This window comes from Phyllobates terribilis, unplaced genomic scaffold, assembly GCF_046119375.1.
Source record: "Phyllobates terribilis strain yellow unplaced genomic scaffold, ASM4611937v1 Scaffold_10__3_contigs__length_209671492, whole genome shotgun sequence".
Classification (NCBI taxonomy): Eukaryota; Metazoa; Chordata; class Amphibia; order Anura; family Dendrobatidae; genus Phyllobates; species Phyllobates terribilis.
Genome location: NW_027362770.1, coordinates 148,190,855 through 148,212,391, shown reverse-complemented (window position 1 = coordinate 148,212,391; position 21,537 = coordinate 148,190,855). Strand labels below are relative to the sequence as shown.

Here is a 21,537-nt window from a genome sequence, read left to right as displayed (position 1 = left end):
ACATCATTCGCTATTCTTCCCTTTCTTAGGAGACACAATACAGTCTTACGCGCGCCATTGTTGGAGGAGACGTCTCTTCCGGTGATCTGAACACATTGAGAATTGGTTTTTTTCCCCCTTTTCTTTGCAACAGTATGAACTGAACATTTCACTGCAGAAGCTCAAAACCAAAAAAAATATATAATAATGTTTCTGAAATTGCTGCTAGGTTCAGATTATATAGAAAGAACAGGGGAATTTGTGCAGGAAAACATTAGAAAATTAAAATGGGCCGATATAATCGAGACGATCCAAAGAAATAATAAATTAAAAAGCAAGGCATTTATTACAATTTTTGCAATACTTCATTGACATTTATATAGACAGTTGTGGAGGTTCATCCAAACCGCTGCAAGGAAAAAGCGGAGGAGATACTTTGAGTGACCATTCAGATTACTCCTTCACTTCTATTTTAAAGGGAGATTAAAAAGTGGAGAACTGCAATCTGATTGGTTCAAATGGAAACGGTTTTGCTTTTTTCTAGGGTTAGGAAAGGAAGCTGTAGTAATTTGCATCAAGGGTGGGTGGTCTTGCAATAGAGATTGGACTTAATTTAAGAGCAATAGAGAAGTAATGTAAAACTTAAATAGCGTACGACATCCGGCCCCCCCAGCCATTCTCCGGCGTAGGACATCCGGCCCCCTCAGCCATTCTCCGGCGTAGGACATCCGGCCACCACGCACTTCTCCGGTGTAGGACAGTCGGCCCGCAGCCATGCCTTCTGCCTTTAGTAACATGTAACACAATGGCTGCTGGTAAAGATACCACTGATATCAGAACAGTCCTATAATAGGAGCCACTTGTGTAACAAGACTTTTTTTATTCCCTTCTAAATCTCCCCCCATCACCTGCGAGTGATAGGAACCGCAGCAACTCAGTCACGAAGTGAAGACCCCGTAACGTTACAGAGCCGGGGGCCGAGCGCGGAGGAACAAAAAGGGCAGAAAAGTCACCAACGCTCTGCTGACTCCAGACCTCCTCTGGTATTAACATCAGCACAAACACTGCGCCCCCCCGGGAGCTTCTTGGCCGAGCAGCTACATGCAGCTGTACATCACCAAGCACAATGCAGAGCGTCGGATGGAGTGGTGTAAAGCCGCCAAGGCTGGACTCTGGAGGAGATGTGTCCTGTGCAGTTACGGATCACACTTCTCTATCTGGCGTCTGATGGACGAGTCTTGGTTTGGTGAATGCCAAGAGAATGTGACCCGTCTGACCGCATTGTGCCTGCTGTACAGTTTTGTGGAGGAGGCTTAGCTTTTTTTTTTTTTCTTCTTTTTAATGGGTCACCTTTTAGTTCCAGTTTAGGGAAATCTCAATGCTTCCAGCTTTGTGGCAACAGTTTGGGGATGACCATTTTCTGTTCCCCATGACTGTGCCCAGTGCACAAGGTCCATAAAGACATGGTTGGGGAAGTTTGGTGGAAGAACAAGACCGGCCGCACAGAGCCCGAACCTCAACCGCATCCAACACCAATGGGATGAACGAGAAAAGAGATTGTGAGCCCGGCCTCTCCATCATCTCCGCATAAATACTCTCCTGGATTAAGGGGAGAAATATCCCACAGACCCCTCAAAAACTTTGTTTGGAAATTAAGTGCAGCCCTGAACTAATCCAATTTAGCCATTAGTGGGGGTTGTAGCATTCGGACCACCACTGATCTAACATTGTTTATACATTATGGACACATTACAAGTGTTGTTACAAAGAAAGACCAATTTTAATATTTTATGTATATAGAATGGGTTTCATCAGTTTTTTTGGTGACTAGGACTACATATAGTATTGCACCACATGACAGGACGCAATGCATATAATTGTTACACCTCATTAATGCTGCAAACAGCTGTCTCATCTGCAAGATCGCGAGACGACTCACAATGGCCATGCGGATATGCAGGTGAAACACGCCACTTTAGGTTTAGGATGACAAGAAAGTGTATTACATTTCAGAAAAGTGAAAAAGAAGGAAATAGATGCCTGAAAGACCCCCAATGACCTCACTAATTCAGATGTCCACAAATATCAGTCACACATACACTGCTCAAAAAAATAAAGGGAACACTCAAATAACACATCCTAGATCTGAATGAATGAAATATTCTCATTGAATACTTTGTTCTGTACAAAGTTGAATGTGCTGACAACAAAATCACACAAAAATCATCAATGGAAATCAAATGTATTATCCAATGGAAGCCTGGATTTGGAGTCACCCCCAAAATTAAAGTGGAAAAACACACTACAGGCGGATCCAACTTTGATGTAATGTCCTTAAAACAAGGCAAAATGAGGCTCAGTATTGTGTGTGGCCTCCACGTGCCTGTATGACCTCCCTACAACGCCTGGGCATGCTCCTGATGAGGTTGCGGATGGTTTCCTGTGGGATCTCCTCCCAGACCTGGACTAAAGCATCCGCCAACTCCTGGACAGTCTGTGGTGCAACGTGACGTTGGTGGATGGAGCGAGACATGATGTCCCAGATGTGCTCCATCGGATTCAGGTCTGGGGAACGGGCGGGCCAGTCCATAGCTTCAATGCCTTCATCTTGCAGGATCTGCTGACACACTCCAGCCACATGAGGTCTGGCATTGTCCTGCATTAGGAGGAACCCAGGGCCAACCGCACCAGCATATGGTCTCACAAGGGGTCTGAGGATCTCATCTCGGTACCTAATGGCAGTCAGGCTACCTCTGGCGAGCACATGGAGGGCTGTGCCGCCCTCCAAAGAAATGCCACCCCACACCATTACTGACCCACAGCCAAACCGGTCATGCTGAAGGATGTTGCAGGCAGCAGATCGCTCTCCACGGCATCTCCAGACTCCGTCACGTCTGTCCCATGTGCTCAGTGTGAACCTGCTTTCATCTGTGAAGAGCACAGGGCACCAGTGGCGACTTTGCCAATCCTGGTGTTCTGTGGCAAATGCCAAGCGTCCTGCACAGTGTTGGACTATGAGCACAACCCCCATCTGTGGACGTCGGGCCCTCATACCACCCTCATGGAGTCAGTTTCTAACCGTTTGAGCAGACACATGCACATTTGTGGCCTGCTGGAGGTCATTTTGCAGGGCTCTGGCAGTGCTTCTCCTGTTCCTCCGTGCACAAAGGCGGAGGTAGCGGTCCTGCTGCTGGGTTGTTGCCCTCCTACGGCCCCCTCCAAGTCTCCTGGTGTACTGGCCTGTATCCTGGTAGTGCCTCCAGCCTCTGGATACTACGCTGACAAGACACAGCAAACCTTCTTGCCACAGCTCGCATTAATGTGCCATACTGGATGAGCTGTACTACCTGAGCAACTTCTGTGAGTTGTAGAGTCCATCTCATGCTACCACGAGTGTGAAAGCACAACCAACATTCAAAAGTGACCAGAACATCAGCCAGAAGGCATTGGTACTGAGATGTGGTCTGTGGTCCCCACCTGCAGAACCACTCCTTTATTGAGTGTGTCTTGATAATTGCCCATAATTTCCATCTATTGTCTATTCCATTTGCACAACAGCATGTGAAATTGATTGTCAATCAGTGTTGCTTCCTAAGTGGACACTTTGATTTCACAGAAGTTTGATTTACTTGGAGTTATATTCAATTGTTTAAGTGTTCCCTTTATTTTTTTGAGCAGTGTACATCTTACTCTTTCTGCAGCCATTATGGTAGCCTTACAGCTTGCCTGTCGGGTAAGCTGCACGTTTCGATGTCCATCATCTTGCCTGATATCCGATACACATACCAAGCAATGGTAAGAGCGGAATAAGCCGCTGCCATAACACTTTAGATGAGATTTATCTCCAATGTGAACAAAAAATTAGGCATGTTGAAATCCAACATGCCCAACCCTTCCATCAGGAGGTCTGCTGGTCCTGTCAAAGTATGTTTCTTGGCCATTTGTAAAAAAATATTTGGTAAAGGCATCACATGACTAAAAAGTATGGGAAACACTAAATTAGTATCACTAGCCATTTATTTATGTTTTTTTTTAAGTCATGTGTTTTTCACTATTTCTATACCGTGAACTAAAGGATGACCCTACCTGTCCTGCCAACTCCAACCTCTTGTTCCCATAATAATCTCGATCGTCGACCTTATTTTCTCCTTGAGCCAAGATGACTCTCCGGACCATCACCGCCGTGTAGATGCACTTAGCCCTGAAGTTGAATTCTTTCACCTATAGAATAAGGGAAGATGACGATGAATCGGTAATATAATCAACAAGACAAAAGTTATAGCTCCGTCACCAAAGTTCACAATCAGGACATTAAAACCAAAATTACAACCCAGATAGTTTTCCTTTAATATATCTATGGATCTGTGTTCTGCGGCTCCACATTACATAGCTGTCGGCAAACTGGCTCCATATTACCTATATAGGTTCCCGTAGAAGTAATGGTAATGGAAAGCGAACATTGAGTAATATGGAACGTGGCACCATTTCTTTCGGCCCGATCAAAAAAGAATATGACAACAAAAAACTTGAAGCAGAGGTGCAGCAGAGACCTAAAAGCATCTTATGGCGCCTTCAGTGTTTATTTAGGGTGTGCGCCCCCAGACGTCAGGACCTGTGGACTCCATCGCAAAGTTTTAAAGAAAACCCGCGTTGCACCAACATTTTGTAACTTTTTTTCGCCAGAATTCTGATGTGAAAGCTCTGATGGATTAAGGCCTTGGTGCCTATAAGAGTTGTCCCGAATCGGTAAGTTATCAGTTATCCCAGTGGTTGGACCACCGCCGTTATCCTGAGCGTAGGACCCTTTTCCATGGGTCTGGCGGAGATAGCCAAGAACAGTGCTTCATTCTAAGAAGGCATTTCAGAGCCCAGTTCTCAGAGTTTGGTAGGTAATACTTGCAGAGTTGAGACAATGACTAAGGCCAAAGTGGCTCACTCCTTAAAGGGAACAGGTCATGTCCCCAAACACTATTAACCTGTAGGTATAGAGTTAATCTGTAAGTTAACAGCATTACTATGCTGTCCAGCAACATTACTGAAAGCATGACCACCAGGAGAAAATTAACTTTATTTCTCCCGGGAGCCGCCGGCTTTCAGTCATAGAGGTGTGCCGGAAGCGGCTACATCATCACACGCCTGTAAGCAAGCCCCGGCATCTTGATTGACAGCTCGTTCTGCAGCACATCTATTTAGAGCTAGCTGTCAATCGAAGTTCTGTGCCGTGATTGCAGCTGCAGCTCAGAATGCTGTGAGGAGTGATTGTAGCCCCTCCATGCACACCCCTATGACTGAAAGCCGGCAGCTCCTGGGAGAAATACAGTTCATTTTCTCCCATTAGCCATGCCTTCAGTAATGTGGACGAAAACAGCACTAACACTATTAACCCTATATCCGCATACTAATAGCATTTTGAGACAAGAAAGGTTATCCTTAAAGATATTAATTTATTCATAACCATAGGATAGGTGATAACTTACTGACCATTGGGGGTCACAAGCAGTACTCTGCTATCTCTGGTAGTCCCATAGACAATGAATTGAGTGAAGGTGAGCAGGCTCCATCCCCACAGAGCCTTGTTCTCTAGATCGCTGGGGGTCCGACCCAGTGATCCATTGAATAGAGGATAACTTACCATCTTGGGAAAACTCTCGTAAGGAGGTTAAACCAGAAATTAACCAAAAAAGGTAAAAAATTGATAGATCCATAAGATAGGCGATCCGTACTCTAACCATCAGTCAGCAGTAGGTTACGTACCGGTACATGAGCCAGTATGGTCGACGCCAGGAGCTCCCGAGCTTCTTCCACTCTTGACTTTTTTGGTCCTCCTCCCCACATCCTCGGCCTTCTGACTTTATTACCAATGTACTTTAAAGCCTGTAATAAAAAGGGAAAAAAAGACAATAGTCATTCCAGCTGTGTTTGCATTAATTGCATCGATGCTCGTGACTTTACATCCTTATAGAAAAAAATGGAAGCCATGTTGCCCTAGACTTAAAAGGGGTTGTTCCACTTGGACAAACTTTCTTCGAACCAAGGACTGTAGGTAGATACACATTTCTACATCAACTTGAACAACTCCTTCTCAATTTATATGTTTCCCCCTTATACAATAACAACACCCCAATACTCACCTGCGATGCCGTTCCAGCTGTCTCGGCACTGACTCTCCTGGGGATTGCATGACAGTGTTATGTCACACCATCCCTGCGGCCAATGTCACGTGATCCCCAGGAGAGCCACTGCCGACACTGCTGGAACGGCGGCGGTACCGGAGGTGGGTATAGGTGCTCCTTTAAGAGAAGAAGCGCTCTTCTTCCCTGGATAATCAGGAATCCAATATCAATGACACTTACATGCCCTTATATGGCATAAGGACACTGTCTGTACTAATGGGATACCCCTTGTATAGAAGTTGGTTTCTTTTGGGGTGGGGGGGTGTGTATACACGCACACACTATAATACTAATATATTATATATATATATATATATATATATATATATATATATATATGCACACACATACACATCGGAGCACCACCAACAGTGCATGTCAGGCTGAGCTGCACAGATTCCCACTGCACCTAGCAGTCCTGAAGAGGATGTGGTCCTTCCAGGCTCACCTACATAGTAGCAATCCAAGCTCCCATCACTATAAAGCACTGCTACATGTAAGGGGGTCAAACAAACCAGGACCCACGGAACAGCCCACCCAAACCCAACCTGACCAAAAGAACAACCACAGCAGCCTGACAAAAGCCAGAATCAGGAAGATGGTAGAGGAGGCCCAGGAGAGATACGTTGGTGACTGGAGGAACAATATCAACGCCTCACAGAAACTGACCATATACCAAAGCCTACAGAGAGAATACAGACTGGCTCCATATCTGGAGAAACTCTCGGACCCCAGAGACCGCCAGATCCTGAGCCGCTATAGACTCAGTGCCCACAATCTGGCCATCGAGGTCGGCCGGCACAGGCAGAGCTACAAGCCCAGAGAGGACAGACTGTGCCCACACTGTGACCTGGAGGCCCTGGAGGATGAGACCCACTTCCTGCTACACATGCACCAGTGAGGGACACTCACTTCAGGAGACTCACAAATCTCTTCCCGAACTTCAGTTCCATGAAGGAGGAAGAGAAAACATATCCTGCTGGGGGAAGAAGAGCGTGCGGTGGAGATAGCAGCGCAGTATGTGAATGCATGCCATAGGCTGCGAGAAAGAGGACTATGATATGCCATGGACTTCCATAGCCCCCACCCATCGTTCCCACGGTCCCCATCCACCATCCCCTAAGTCCACTTGCTTTGGCCCTGCGGCTGCAATGCACGAATGAATGTGAGCCTGACCAGGTCAATGCTATCTGGCTAAGGCAGATTAGTAAAACCCGGCAAGGCCTTCATTTCTGGAGGAGGCTACAGGAAGGCAGTGGGGCGGCCACCACCCTCCAACCCGGGTTTTCCAGTGGCTCTTGCCACAGGTCCTTTAAAAACCCTGCACTAAGGATTAGTGTTGTTCAGTGTTGGGACCTGCTAGGAGCTTAGCAGGAAAGCTCGGCGGGCCTGTGAGTAGCTGAACCTAAGCCTGGGAAGGCTCTGCACCCGTCAGGCTCTGAGCGGCCCGGCGCGGCCGTTGCCCACGGTAACCGTTGTTTATGGACTCATGTTAACTCGGCTGCGAACCAGAGGACTTTTCTGTTTACCCGTGTGTCGCTGAATAAAGCTGTTTATGTTGGACTTGTTTGGGTCACTGCCTCAGTTACTGCACGGTCAACTGGCCCACGACGACCAATCCACTTTCCAAGAAACTGTTCATGTAGGAATGCTCGGACCTGACACCTATAATGTGGTGGTGCACCATCTTGTTGGAAAACCTCAGTTTCCTGGAAAGAGTTTCCTGGAAAGTGGATTGGTCGTCGGTGGCCAGTTGAATGGCCACCAAGGTCTCCCGATCTGAACCCCTTAGACTTTTATCTTTGGGGTCATCTGAAGGCAATTGTCTATGCTGTGAAGATACGAGATGTGCAGCATCTGAAACAACGGATACTGGAAGCCTGTGCTAGGATTTCTTCTGCGGTGTTGCTATCAGTGTGTCAAGAGTGGGAGAAGAGGGTTGCACTGACAATCCAACACAATGGGCAGCACTTTGAACACATTTTATAAGTGGTCATAAACTTGTAAAAAACACATGAAAGAATAAAGTTACGTTAAAACCAAGCACACCATTGTTTTTCTTATGCAATTCTCAATAAGATTGATGTGTCACATGACCCTCTTCCCATTGAAAAAAATAAAGTTGGATCCAAAATGGCAGACTTCAAAATGGCTGCCATAGTCACCACCCATCTGGAAAAGTTTTCTTCCTCCCATATACTAATGTGCCACAAACAGGAAGTTGATATCACCAACCATTCCCATTTAATTTAGGTGTATCCATATAAATGGCCCACCGTATGTATGTATGTACACACACACCCACATATATTATATATATATGTATATGAGTGTGCATATATGTGTGTGTATATATGTGTGTGTATGTGTATGTGTGTGTGTGTGTGTGTGTATATATAATATATATATTTTACACACATATATTTATTTATTTTTTACAGAATAAAGAATAGTGTCAAATAGGACATTTCAATAGTTCAGAAAACAGGAAGGAAAAAAATAAAAATCTAAAACTTGGTAGATGTCAAATTGTCTGGTACTTCCATGTCTTCTAGAATAGTGCACATTTTGCAGATAGATTTACAAAAAATAAAAAAGTATAATAAAATCAGTGAATGTCAAAGTCAAATGTCTCAAAATACAAATTTATGCATCTAAAATGCTAGAAAAAAAATGGTGTAATTGGAAACACACGTAGTATTTTAAGGCTAGTCAAATGGGTCACATCAAAAGCATAAAAAAACTACAAACAATAAAACTTTATTTAGTGTTAAGCCCAACGTAAAAGCCTTGTAATTGAGCTTCTCTCTCTGCCTAGTTAGGCTTTGTATTGCAGGCTGCATACCAACAGCATAAAGTGAAATAAAGAAGTAAATATTAAAAAAATAAAATAAAGAAAAAAAATAAAAGACAAAACATAACATACATAAAAAAAAATCCCACCTGCAGCTGGGTGAAGATCTGTGCTTTCTGGCACTCCTCCAAGCTTGGCCCGAATGCGGCCATCACGTGCTCCTCCGTTCCAATCATTTGGACAATTTCTTGGTCACTTTCGACACCCATCGCCTATAGGAATAGAAAAAAAAAATGGATGGTATTTTTATTTTTGGTTGTTATTTTGGGTCGTGCTCGTTTAATGACATTTGCTTATGTTAATGCCGCGCTAGTTGATGGAATTACTCTCAGGCACTAGTTTGACGCGTGTAAGACCCCGGCCATCTGGCAGAGTCGGCCGCACAATAGTGGAAGCCATTAAAAGCGATTTGCTATCAGTTTTAGTGCGGGGGGTTAAACACTACGGCATGTGAACAGAAGTATAGTAGTAAAAATAAACAACAAATATAAAGAAAAATTACTTTTTTTTTGTCGTTCACCAGAACCTGGCGGACATCATTGGGATTTCGCCTGTTGTTGGGGGGAGGTGATTACACCGAATATTATGTTACAATGGTGGGATACAGAAATGAATGAGGTGGCCGAAACGCTTGGCTGACAACGAAATTCTAGCGGAGGTGCCATGTCTGGCCGCCCCCCACCTTCATCCTCACCAAACCTACACACCGGCTTGTTGGGGTGGCAAATTAATGACTTTACTGGTGACCCTGACAGTTAAACTGTCTTTGTTACCAATAGCAACCAGAGTTTGGGCCTAAAACTCAGGGGGCCTAATTTATCAAAACTGCCATTGTAAAGCTGTCTTTGTTTTCCCCGGCAACCAATCAGAACTCCGCTTTCATTTTCTTAAATCAGTTTAGGAAATGAGACCCAAGCTCTGATTGGTTGCTAGGAGCAACACACAGCTTTGATTAATAAGGCCTAGTATGTTGTGAAGCCTTTAAAATTAATGGTCTGCCTTTAAAAGGGGTTTGCCCAGGTATAAAATATTGATGACTTATTCTTAGGGCTCGTGCAGATGACCATAGTTTTCGATGTTTTGATGGATCACGCTCTGACCAATGTTATTCAATGAGGCCATGAACATTTTCAATTTTTTCCATAGACCAAGCAGTCCAAAGAAAAATATAGCAGCGTGCATGATTATCGGATCGAACTCAGCCATTCAAGTCTATGGGTCCTTTCTTTTTTTAAAAAAAAAAATTCTCCACCTCCCAAGAAAAAACGTTCCCACTCTGGCCGGGATAGGGGCCAAAAAAGTGGCGGCCAGCACGATCGGACCATTTTTTCGGATGAAGAACATACGGTAGCCTTAGAATAAGCAATCAGTATCAGTTTCTCCCCAAAAGGAGAATAGTTCACTTCACCTTTGGGTCACCATTAACAAAGAAGTATTTGTCCTACATATAAAAAGGTGGGGTATCCCTTTAAAATGACTGCATACAATACATAATAAAAGGGAAAGTCTATAGTAAGCAAAAAATAAACTAATTAAGCCGCCTTCTCCCCATGTGTAGCAAACATAACCGGGAGCAGCAGTGATCAAAAACCATTTATGAAGGATCAAGAGCGGCGCCCGCGGCCTCTTCGGTGTATAGCGATGACTGATCATCAGAGGACAGGACCGGAGCGGATGAGTTAAAGCCTCTCTGAGTGCAGGGAGCACGTACAGCGACAAACACTCCCCGGACCGAATACCCGGCAGCCTCAGAAGCAGCTCATGCCGATACTGTAACCAGACATGTACGGTAATTGCAAACACAAAGAAAATGGTTTTAAAAGACCATTTTATTATCAGATGTTACGAGGCTGTGCCAAAAAATAATTCATACATGATATCGGATATTAATGTCTGGTCAGAGGATTCCTTACAGATCCGGCAAGTGCCAATCACATCCGCTAATGGAGAAGTGGCCATGCATGTATTGTCACATGTTAAGGAAATAATTGTACTGAGTTATACAAATTAGAAACCACGTTTGGAACAGATTTCTCATCTGGGTATCTCCTCCCTGCTGTTGGATCTCCACCCATCAAGTGTAACTAACTGACAGCTTCTCAGTGTCCTTCCTCCCATGCTGCTGAATTTTCACCCAACTAGCTGACAGACCGCTTCTCCACACAGCTAGCCTGACAGCTCCTCAGTGTTCCTCCACTCTGCTGCTGAATCTCCACACAGCTAGCCTGACAGCTCCTCAGTGTCCCTCCACCCTGCTGCTGAATCTCTACACACCTAGCCTGACAGCTCCTCAGTGTCCCTCCACCCTGCTGCTGAATCTCCACACACCTAGCCTGACAGCTCCTCAGTGTCCCTCTACCCTGTGGCTGAATCTCCACACACCTAGCCTGATAGCTCCTCTGTGTCCCCACTCCCTGCTGTTGAGATCTCACACTGCTCGGTTCAAGCTGCAGCTGCCAATCATGCTGGGTGGGAGAAGGTTAAATACACTTGGACTCCTGAGCTTTCCCACTCTTTAGCTGGACTCATTTTAACATCAGAATTACACAACAACGTTTTAATATGTCAATTCAAGAGATTTAGTAACCCCCAAGTTGGTGGCTCCACACTCTCTTCATGTAAATGGTGGTGCCCACCACCCGTCATGTGGCTGCCAGCCTCCTGTAGTAGGTCTATCATTTCTACCCATGCCCTATCCAGTGGTTCTCCGAGCATATGATATTGATGAGCTATTCTTAGAATAGGTCACCAATATAAAATCTGTGAGGGTTCGACATCAGGCACCCCCACCGGAGCTGGAAGAAAATAATTAGTGGGGGTTTACAGTTTGAGAGCCCCACCACATCAGATATTGATGGACTTTCCTATGCCCACCGAACCATTTGATTGCATTTGGCCACATTTTAGACTAAAGTAGCCCATAATACGTCTGAGCTCTCAAAAGAGACAATCTTTGGTCATTTCACGCCTTAGGCTACGTTCACACGTTCAGTATTTTACATTAGCATTTGTAAGCCAAAACCATGAGAGTGCTTGTTTTCCATTATACTTTTCCTGATTGTTCCACTCCTGGTTTTTGGCTTACAAATACGGAGGAAAAAACTGACCAAATACTGTGCACGTGGCCTGACAGTCAGCAAAGACCTGGTGTTTTTTGGCTTTAAGGTCCATGATTTTAATTTCGACAAAGTTTTTGCAGGTGAGTTTGCACTAATAAAGTGCTGTGATGGATGTCTGAATTCCGGATGGGCTCTAGACAGCAGTGCTGGGGCCGGGGGTGACACTGTCAGTGAGCACAGCAGCCGGCTCACTGACGATACTGCCAAGTCCATAGCTCCCAACCATCCCGGATTCAGTGGGACTGTCCCGACTTGAGGGTTGTCCCGGCACGCCGTTGCTTGGCTCATCCTCCTTCTCGGGGGAGGATATTAGGGGCTCAGCTCTCTGCTCTGACAAATTAAATAAGCTATTCCTTTCTCTTGTGATCAGAGACTCAAACTCGCAATCTCATGTCCACAGGCAGCAGCTCTAGCTACGAGCCACAGGCCAAAATGATAAACATAGGAGAAGCGATCAGATTATTTATGGGGATCAATAAATGGCATAAAAAAATGGCGTCATTGATATTTTTGCTCTATTAAACCAAAAAAAAAAAAGTAATAAAAATGTAACGCTGAGGCTCAGACCTAGCGTTGATGCTGTGTGTTCTCTACTGCGTTTTTTTATGCACATCTCTACACGACGCAATAACAATGTTCTCTGATTATTGCGTATTTGCCCCCTTATTTGATGAGTTTTTGGTGTAGATGTCAATCCCCATTTTTAATGCTTTTTTAATAATACAGAGAAGCTTTGATTCTGCGCTTAAAAATGCAACAGTGTTTTTTTTTTTTTAAGCTCTACATAGACGCATACAGAGAAAAAAGTACAAAAACTGCACAGTTCAGTCACGTCTTTAGAAGCACCGAGGGAAGAGATTTCATGGAATCACATCCACTTTGCTTGGACATTTAGACTGTGTTCACATGTAGTGTAAATGTTGTGCATTTTCTGCTGCTTTTTTTTGCACAGACATTCTGTTGTATTTAACTGTCCAAGCAAAATGGATGAGATTTCATAACAACTGCGCCCCCTGTGGTCTCAAGATGCTGCTGAACTGTGCGGTTTTGTTGCTTTTTTTCCTCTGGAGGTTTCTATGTGGAGCCTAAAAAATATAAATATAAAAACTTCAGATACTTTCAGTTCAGAATCAAAGCTTTTCTGTACTATAAAAAACACATTAGAAACGCTGCTTCATACTTATACCAACCCAGTCACCATGTCTATGATCTACGTGCCAAAGGAGGAGTCTGAAAGGGGCAGTGTTAAAAGTTTGATGTTTATGGACAGCGGTATGCAAGAGTCCTGGACTCTAGGGTCCAAGTACGACGAGGACCTTGGAGTGGAACTTGGTCGATGAGAACTCTTGGAGTGAAGAGAGTAATTCAGGCCACGGGGACGACAACGACTTGTGGGCATCATTTTGTCGCTCCGATGATCCATATTATCAGCTTTCATTCGCTATGCCCACAAAAAAATCCAAAGCAGCCAGCGAAAGTGGCCCCCATCGAAAGTCTTAAAACGCAGCAGATTCTGGATCAGGTGAACAGTACCAGGTGTTGTGAAGTCAAAATGGAGTGCAGAACAGCTACTGAAAAGTAAAAGCTGAAGATCAAGTTGTGTAAGAAGCCACTGCTGTCCGGATACAAGTCTACTCACAAGTGCACGGAAGAAGCCAACCAGGAGGCTAAAAAAATCTAACCAGAAAAGGCTAAACAAACAGCTGTGAGCTTATATTAATAGCCAGGGAAGGGGCCATGGATCCTGGCCCCTCAGAGGCTAATGATATCAGCCCTCAGCAGCCCCAAAAATGGTGCATCTATAAGATGTGCCAATTCTGGCACTTAGCCTCCGCTCTTCCCACTGCCGTGTAGCGGTGGCGAGTGGGGTAATAGGGTTGGTGTTCATGTCAGCCTTGTATTGGTGACTGACATGAAGCCCAGATAAGTATTGGAGGGAGTCTATAAAACGCCCCCATTACTAACACCATAGTCAATATTTTGAAACAAAGACACGGGCAGAATAAATTATTACTTTAAATAAAAGTCCACACGGTTTTAATAATTTATTTAAAAATAAAAAACACCGTATACTCACCTAACGCCTCATCCCCGAAGCCCTCATCTCCTGGCTGTAAGAAACCAAAAATAAAAAAAAAACATATCCCTCACCTGTCCGCTGCGATGACATAATCCCAAGTGTCCCACGGCGATCATTTGTAGGACAGTCACATCAGCAGTCACTCAGTGACTTCTCTACAAAACAGCAGGCTATACATTGACAGGAATGTAATCACTTCTGTCAGGGTACAGCGCTGAGCTGCCGGGAGCGAGGTCACTAGAGTTCAATCAGCTGCGAGCTCCGGTGACCTCACTTACGGCAGCACTGTTGTGTGGGAATTTTCTCACGCAGCAGTGCAGTAAGTGATGATGCATGAGCTCATCATGCTGATGAACTCGTGTGACCTCTCTGCCGGCAGCTCCTCGCAATACACTGCGGGAGCGACCCCGCTCCTGTCAGTGTATTGCCGGGCTGCCAGATAGCACAGTCACATCTCCGGATGTGGCTGTGCTATCAGTGAGATCTGCGTGAGAAACTAGAATTATATGGACAACGGCGGACAGGTGAGGATTATGGTGGTTTATTATTTTTTATTTATTTCAGGAGACATTGGCATTGGGGATTAAGTGTTAAGGAGAGTATATGGTTTTTTATTATTATTATTTATTACAGGGAACGAGGGCATCGGGGATTAGGTGTAGGTGAGTATGTGTTAAATAATTAATAAGATAAAAATAATAATTTTAACTTTTTTTTTTTTTTTTACTTTCACTGTGCAAGCAGCGGCTGATGAGAGATTACTCCACCCATCAGCGTATCTTGAGCTGGCTGTTTACTGTGACAGAAGGTGTCGGAAGATGGGGTAGTAGTCCCATCAGCTGGGGCCTTTAACCAGGGGTAAGCTTTTTACTGCGGGTCACTGTCACAGCTGCGGGATTACACTGACACCTGACAACATGATCCCACAGCACTGTGACCAGCGGTAATGATGTTACTGCCGATCACAGCCCGTTTCCCGCGCTGTCACGCAGATGACAGCGTGGGAAACCAGGGATATTCGTGTTCGGGCCGACTTTTGGTCGTAACCATAGATATCTAAGCTACTGCAATGCCCTTCACGTAGGGTAAGCGACATAGCTAATCTGAAGAACTGCACTACATTTCTAATTGGAGGTATTTGCTAATATTATTATTACACCTATTAGTTACTGGAATAGGATCTTGGAGATGGGAATACTCTTTTAAGTCTCATGCACGCATTGCTTATTTTTGACTTGTAAATTTGCTGCAGATTTCACTCATACTAATGAGTGGGGAAAAAATTGCACTAAAAACACATCAGAACACAGCAAATATGCACCTATTTTACGCAGTATTTTCCTTCCAAGATATGCAGAAATGGTGCAGCAATCTCTAAGCCAAATACTTAACGTGTGCACATACCCTTGGCTGTGTTCACACGCTGCATTTTTGTTCCTTTTTTAATGCAAATTAAAAGCTGCTTTTAACAGTACCAGCAAAAAGAAGATTTTTGGTACTCACCGTAAAATCCTTTTCTCGGAGCCTTCATTGGGGGACACAGGAAACCATGGGTGTATGCTGCTGCCACTAGGAGGCTGACACTAGGCAGAAAAAAAGGCTAACTTCTCCCCAGCAGGCTACACCCACACTGGGAGTGAACTAACCAGTTTGTGAGAAAGCAGTAGGAAAGGAGGTATAAAGGATTACCCTAAAATGAACCAAAAAAGGCACAAATAAGGGTGGGTGCTGTGTCCCCCAATGAAGGCTCTGAGAAAAGGATTTTACGGTGAGTACCAAAAATCTTCTTTTCTCTATCGCTTCATTGGGGGACACAGGAAACCATGAGACGTCCAAAAGCAGTCCATCCCTAGGGCGGGAAGAGACAAGTACTCCAAAGGTAAGGTCGGTCCACTACTGCCTGAGGGACCTTCCAATACTGATTGGCGTTGCTGAGGGCGAGTGGAGATACCGTGTAGTACAAGGAGAATGTGTGGACCGAAGACCAGGAAGGACGAACAGTCCATGGAGCGATAGGAACATTCTAGATAAACTGGCAGTGTCCCCCCGTTCAGGGGAGAAACTGTGGAGGAAAAAACAGAACAATGAGTACAGATCGAAGCACCAGACTGTCTAATCTAGCGCTCCACCCTGTATGTAAGTACGGCTAAAAGATGAGATGGGCTCTAAACCTGAGCGAGTCGGAAAAAGGAAAAGGTCCCGGACTTCCTGCGACCCTGAAAGGGGGGCAATAGAAGGCAGCTCCCTGGCCAGGGAACAAGTGTCCCAGAACACCTCCACTTCCGACAGGCGCAAGGCTTAGGCTAGACGGGAGGATAGCCCCTCCCATACAGGGAAACTTCGCTCAGGGGGGGAAGAATTAAGGACCGATCAGGGGAAGGGCCCCCCTGTTCCATGTGTTACACTGTCCCCCAAATTTACTCAACATGCTTATGTGGAGATGAGAGAAGAAGGCGAAAGAAAGAGAACAGGAAAATGGACACCAAAAGAGTCCAACTCTCCAGGGAAGGATCGAGAACTCTTACCGTGAAAGTAAAGAATATGGCGCCAACGGAAGGAGGATTCCACCCACGGTAGGATTAAACATGATGACACATGTCCCGCAGAAGTAACGACCGCCCATCTGAAGGGAATGCTCTGATGAGAACCTTACCTGTCTCTGGAAACGACCCACTGGTTCGTGTTACGCTGGACAGGACCGGTTTGCATAAGGGCCATCATGTCCTGCTAGGCGGAAGTTCTCTCCGTCGAAATAGATGGTACGGCAAGAGACATGGCATTAATGAGGTCCTAGTCAGGTAGACGGCAGACTGATTCAGGTTGTGGAATCAGATGTTTCATCATGAGGCGTCTGGAGACCAATAGTCCATCTTGATTCTAGACAAGTGGCAATCCCGAAAGGAAGGAAGAAAAGAAGAGTACCTGCATGTGGAATCCTGAATCCAAAGATGAGTCTTCCGAGATGAGCTCCGTTACCAACCGTTCATCCTGCAAATGTTGGGTGCTGCCAACAACCGTCTCTGGAAGGGGAAACCTCTGACTGAACACATGTTAAGCCGGATAGTGCTGGCTTGAGGAAAGGCTTCCATGTCCTGAAAGTCGGAAGTTCTCTTGTTGAAAGAGAAAATTAAGCAAGAGACACAACATTACCGAGGTACCTGACTGGTAGGAGGTAATCACGTGCTTCGTCTCAAGGCGTCTAGAGACTCTAGGTCTGTTTCGGTCCTCGAAAGTGACGGAAGAAAAGGCGAGTACCTGTATGCGGAATATTCTCCCTAGAGGAGCGCCACAAACAGCCGATTATCCAACTGATGAAAGGCGTTGACGACAACTGTAGGGAAAAAGAAAAAACAGGAACAACAACTCGACCACAACTCGTGTATAGGCATCAGACCGGTAGGTCCCAAGGAGCCTGGGAGAACCGTTGAGGTAGGAAGAGCAGGACGAGAAGAATCTGTTTTCGTGACGAACTAAGACCTGCTCCCTGGTATGCACAGAGCCTGTAACAGTATCTGGTCTGTAATACCATGTCTGTAACTTGAAGACTTGAAGAGGTCTGCTTCTGAAGAAACAAAAAGGTGAGTGTCGACAAACTGACAGGCTGTGGATAGAGGATTGAATACTACAGAGTTAGTGGCAAACGGATAAACACACTGTAGCTGCTAATAAGGGGGGTTAGCAGGTCTGAACTGCTAGGGATAATGGACGGAGTGCCCAGATATAGATAAGATAAGTGCCTGGAGCACTATATGGAATTATGCCGTTGAAAAGAGACAGCTGTATAGCTGTGTCCATAGAGGTTAGTGGGTCAGACTAACTGCAGAGAGTACCCGACAGTTGATGCATAAGGAACCTCAGAAAAGGAGATAATGGAGGTTGTTGCATGTATGTTCTTAAATAGCAATGGCAAGGTAACACTCTGTTACTGGCCTGCCTTAGTTCCGAAAGGACTGTTGGCAGGATAGGCAACCACATAGATCTGATATCATTAGGAAGTGGGCAGGAGTTGGCAGTGGTTTGCCTGGGTAGACGTGCCATAGGTATGGGCAAAAACTCCGTTATAAAAGTAATAACTCTAGAGACACCTTGGTTCTGACTTACTAACGCTAGTAGGAACAGAGTGAGGGAAAATCTTGGTGAATTGAGGCCCAGTCTGTAGGGAAAGGCATAAAACAGCTCCTGTGTGTACCATAAACAAGGTAACCTGCTATAGGCAAGGCACCCTGCAGGTACCAGAATGGTAACTGACCAGAAACCGTAGGTTGCAGAAGAATTCAGAACGATAACTGCTCTGAACACCATTTCCTGAGTATACCTCATTCGCAGGTGCACTCAATCAGATCTCTTCGTGATTGGAGGTGAGAGACACTCTCGAGAAGAGATTGGTCTTTGTGGAAGAGGTTCGTCGTCCTTGACTCAGGCCTGCTTGACCGCGGATACCGGGCTGTTCGTCATGTCTTGTGACCTGGAGAGACCGGTTGGAGTCTAGATCGGAAACCGACTCGGGTAGCAGGGTGGAGAGGTCCAACTCTAAAACTATCTCTGGGAAAGAGAAGCGAGACATGGGAGTAGTCCTAGATTATGTAGGAACAAGGGGAGTCCAGACGTAAGGCTGGAGGGCACCCGATCCCTGGAACTCTGCGCGATCTGCTGTAAAAGCAATCATCTGATACATCTTGGGAATAATCAGAGCAGCTGAGGCGGATGGCTTGTTAGCAGTCGTGAAGGGACCTCTACCAAAGGTTGGTGAGGTCGGTACCGGATAAAATAAGGCGGCAACCATCGGAATACCGCTTTCGATCCTGGTGGTGGGGAGCTCCGGAGAGAACTGTGTGCTTGGGGTTGTTGCGGTCGATGCGTGGAGATTTCTGCTGACCTATGGATATTGGTACCTTAATACCCATAAGTCTTAGCATGGTCTGTCCCACAATCTGTACAGTTTTGGGATGATCCATGAAATCGTCCCACAAACTCTATGGTTTCGCAATGAAATCGTCCCACAAACTCTATGGTTTCGGAATGAAATCGTCCCACAAACTCTATGGTTTCGCAATGAAATCGTCCCACAAGCTCTATGGTTTCGCAATGAAATCGTCCCACAAGCTCTATGGTTTCGCAATGAAATCGTCCCACAAGCTCTATGGTTTCGCAATGAAATCGTCCCACAAGCTCTATGGTTTCGCAATGAAATCGTCCCACAAGCTCTATGGTTTCGCAATGAAATCGTCCCACAAGCTCTATGGTTTCGGAATGAAATCGTCCCACAAGCTCTATGGTTTCGGAATGAAATCGTCCCACAAACTCTATGGTTTCGGAATGAAATCGTCCCACAAACTCTATGGTTTCGGAATGAAATCGTCCCACAAACTCTATGGTTTCGGAATGAAATCGTCCCACAAACTCTATGGTTTCGGAATGAAATCGTCCCACAAACTCTATGGTTTCGGAATGAAATCGTCCCACAAACTCTATGGTTTCGGAATGAAATCGTCCCACAAACTCTATGGTTTCGGAATGAAATCGTCCCACAAACTCTATGGTTTCGGAATGAAATCGTCCCACAAACTCTATGGTTTCGGAATGAAATCGTCCCACAAACTCTATGGTTTCGGAATGAAATCGTCCCACAAACTCTATGGTTTCGGAATGAAATCGTCCAGAACTATCGTTTCGGAAAGAAATGTACCAGAACTATCGTTTTGGAAAGAAGTGCCGAACAAACTCTATGGTTGTGGAATGAAATGTCCCATAAAACTACTTTGAAGTTTAGGAAAAAAATGGGGACCGGGCCCGAGGGGCCGAAGGCCGGGATAGGGCCTACCTTGTCCTATGTGGGGGACCCCGGTGTTGATTTTCCGTGGGCTAACAGTTGAAGCAGTGCCAGGAGCCGTTGTGACAGAGGCCGCAGCTGGGAGATGGAGGGTGTGGTTGTAGCTGTGACGGAGGCCGACGGAGGCCGCCGCAGACGCTGCGACGGAGGCCGCGGCAGGCGCTGCGACGGAGGCCGCTGCAGGCGCCGGCGGCTGCTGGTGACGCGGCGAGGGGGCTGCGGCTGTCGCTGAGGAGAACGCGGCTAGCGCCATAATGTTGGCCGCAGCTAACATTGGAACGGAGGCCGCAGCTGACGAGGAAATGCGGCAGGGCTAGCGCTGTGACAGGGGCCGGGGTAGGCGCTAAGATGGAGGTCGCGGCTGGTGCTGTGACGGAAGCCGTAGGTGTGGCACGGGCAGCGTCTGTAGCTGAGAACCCGGCTGCGGCAGGCGCCAGATGGAGGCCGCAGAGACGAAAAAGGGCGCGCAGGGAGCCCGCGCTGAGGAAAAGAAAAAACAGCAGGGAGGGCTGATATTGCGGTGTGGGGGGGGCGTGTGAATGGAACTAGGCCAAAGCCAGGGCCTAAATTATGAAAGAGGGCTGTGTTCTCTGATGGGACCTGACCCACAATTCTGTGCTCAGAAACCAGTGCACTAACCACTGTGCTGGCTGTCCTGTGTAGCACCCGCCACCTGAAGAAAGGACTGTAGCAAGGAGGGTACCTGTTTTCTGGAGAGGCCCCGACCCCTTATTCACAGTCCTGAAGACGGCATCAGGAGACCCCCGGTTGACGGGGGGGGGGAGTTGCTGGAATAGGAACGTCTTCCTTCCCGCACCGCCGCAGTCCCCGGCGGTGCTAAAGATGGTGTCGACCCTGGATGAGGGGAGGATCACTGACTAGTGATCACCATCTTTCTCCCAGCCCGCTCCGAGGAGGGGGCTGGGGTGGGGAAAAGCAGGACCATCCTCCACGAGTCACCCCAAAACGCTTCGGAAGAGTTAGGTGGAAAAAATGGTCCTGCCTGTTAGACAAGAGAGTGGACGATGTGGGCAACAGCACATTGTTCTCTCTGTCCCAAAAGGTGGGAAATCAGGGTGAGCAGTTACACCCTGTAGCCCGAAGTCACAAGCTGTATCTGAAAAAGAAAGGAAAAACATTAATAAAACACAACAAGATGGTAGAGACGGGTCTGAACGCAGACCCATGTCTCGCCTCCTTGACACTAAGCAAAACCTGGTTAGTTCTCTCCCAGTGTGGGTGTAGCCTGCTGGGGAGGAGTTGGCCTTTTTTCTGCCTAGTGTCAGCCTCCTAGTGGCAGCGGCATACACCCATGGTTTCCTGTGTCCCCCAATGAAGCGATAGAGAAAGCTATGAGATTTCAGAACTCTTATGCATACGCTTGTGACGCGCCCCTGGGCCTGTGTCGCGCTGCGTTGCGCACGCGGGAGCTTACCCGGAGCCGGATCTCTTGAGGGTTGTAGTCTCGTGGCGGTGATCCGGTCCGTGCCCAGGGAGTCAGA

The 21,537-nt window shown here is 46.3% G+C and overlaps 1 pseudogene; it reads right to left on the bottom strand.

Annotated features, from left to right (window-relative positions):
- LOC141164059 (DNA-directed RNA polymerase III subunit RPC2-like) overlaps positions 1-21,537 on the bottom strand; it is a 338,189-nt pseudogene that overhangs the window by 209,915 nt on the left and 106,737 nt on the right.